Raw genomic sequence first — 1,623 nt, forward strand, 5'->3', positions numbered from 1 at the left:
CCAAAGGTACTTTCAATACAAACTGACACAAAAAGATGGCCAATTAGAAACCCATCTCATTAGGAAAGATATTTCCTCTGATGTCGCACAAGATCGCCCAAAAACAGGCATGCTTAGAAAGTTATTCTCACCGATCAATGCCCAGGAACGAGCGCTTGGTTCCGGGGAACAGGTCCAAAGGGAAGGGCAAATGCCATGACAAGTTTAGGTCCCTGAGCTTGCAAAACCCCACTCAGGGGGCATCAGCAAGGTGTGTTACAGTGCAGGAGCTCTGGGGCTCAAACCTTGTCCATCCCCCCAGGACGTACTCAGAAAGCCAAGGGCAGTCCGATCCGCCATGACTCTACCCCAGCTCGGCAAACAGCTTGAGAGAAAACCCTGCTTGTCATCATGCAGGAAAATATTCCCTGAAGAGGAAGCACCACTGCCAAGATACAGCATTAAGCCTCAGCCCTGGCACTCATCTGCCGGTATCTATGCCGATGCCTTTTTCCACAAAACATAAGATGACCTCATGAACAAACGTGTCCCTTCCCAAAACTTCCTTGCTCAGGAGAGCACGATCCATGGAAGCGATCCTTCATGTTTCAGTACAGAGCTGGTCGATTTGGTGTTAAGTAAGCTGTCTGGATGTCAGGCCACAGCCCAGCACCTTTTGGAGGATTAGGGTCTCTTCCCTGACATAGATACCTTGACGGCCCAAATTATTCACTCCAGTTTGTCTGACGTTCGGCATGAAAGTGCTCCTAAAGTCACAGCTGGTGAAAACAGGAAAAGCAACAGGAGTGTGTCAGCAGAGGGGTTAAGTGTTTTGCGAAGGAGAGAAATTACTGATCACCAGTGTTTAGCAAAAGCACCCCCTCCAGCTCGGTACAAACCTCTAGAGCCTGGGAAAATGGATGAGAAGCTTTTTGAGGATGCTACCAAAAGCACCTCCCAGCGCCAAAGTCCCGTCTACTCCGGAGGTCTGGCTCAGATATTTGGAAGATATAATCAGCACTTTTCTCTAATAGTCTCCTGGACGCCGCCAGCACATATTCCCCGAAAGAAAAGAAAATGGAGCTTGCAGGATTTGACTTGCTTCCCCTGAAGGTAATCAGACAAGTGATGGCAAAAATCTCTGAAGATGATGACTCTTGTAGCCAGCACACTAACCATCTGTATGCCAGAGAGGATGCTATGATTCAAACCACTGCTGATTCAGTTTACGACAAGTTTTAGGAGTTTCAGTCTCAAATCAGCTTGCAGAACTGCTTAAGAAATGGGTGCCTGGTTCTTTCTGAAGCTCTTTGTGACTTGGTCTTCCAAGAGGTTTCCAGGAGTCCACTGCAGAGTTCCCTTTCTGGGGAATCACCACTTCGCCACCGTACCGAAGCAGACAATATTGCGCTCAAAAGAACTGGACCCACGGAGCCTAGCAAACTTCGTATGAGTTGGTTCAGAGCTCTTCCGGACAAGTACTTTCTTCGGCTGACGCGACGGGCTCGCGTGTTCAGAGCCTTCAGCCGGATTGGGCTACAGTTCACAAGTCTAGAACTCTTGTCCGCCTCTTTCCTTTTTCTTCTCTGTAACTGCAACTGAAGCAAGCTTTCCAGCCTACACCACTGCCATCTCGGTGTAAGT

General features: G+C 48.6%; 1 pseudogene; it reads left to right on the top strand.

Annotated features, from left to right (window-relative positions):
- Nucleotides 1–109: 109 nt before the first annotated feature.
- On the top strand, nucleotides 110–1,366 carry LOC112549061 (annotated as a pseudogene).
- The last annotated feature ends 257 nt before the right edge of the window (nucleotides 1,367–1,623 follow it).

This window comes from Alligator sinensis, unplaced genomic scaffold (assembly GCF_000455745.1).
Source record: "Alligator sinensis unplaced genomic scaffold, ASM45574v1 scaffold1908_1, whole genome shotgun sequence".
NCBI classification, from domain to species: domain Eukaryota; kingdom Metazoa; phylum Chordata; order Crocodylia; family Alligatoridae; genus Alligator; species Alligator sinensis.